The sequence below is a fragment of the Tupaia chinensis genome, unplaced genomic scaffold (genome assembly GCF_000334495.1).
Source record: "Tupaia chinensis unplaced genomic scaffold, TupChi_1.0 Scaffold000628_1, whole genome shotgun sequence".
Lineage (NCBI taxonomy): Eukaryota > Metazoa > Chordata > Mammalia > Scandentia > Tupaiidae > Tupaia > Tupaia belangeri.
Genome location: NW_006160148.1, coordinates 1,644,244 through 1,644,565, shown reverse-complemented (window position 1 = coordinate 1,644,565; position 322 = coordinate 1,644,244).

Sequence of the window (322 nt, the reverse complement as noted above, 5' to 3'; positions counted from 1 at the left end):
ATGAACAACGCTGGAGAGAGATCACCAGGCCTTGTTTAACAAACAAGGAAACAGAAGGGCTAGCAGGTGGTGTGGCAGTTAAGGCACTGGACTCCCACGTAGCCGACAACAGATCGGGTCCTAGACTCTGCTGCTTGAAAACTACGCCAGATGTGTGTGCGTGCGTGCCCAAAATCCTGAGAGGAGAATGGAGGAGAAGGAATCGCGGCTGGCCATCCCTGCTTTGGGGAGCGGGGGAGTGATTTTTTACTTTCCCTCTGTTGGTCTCTGGCAAGTGCACACATGCTCTGGCAAAAAAAAACTAAAAAAGAAATCAGGAAAT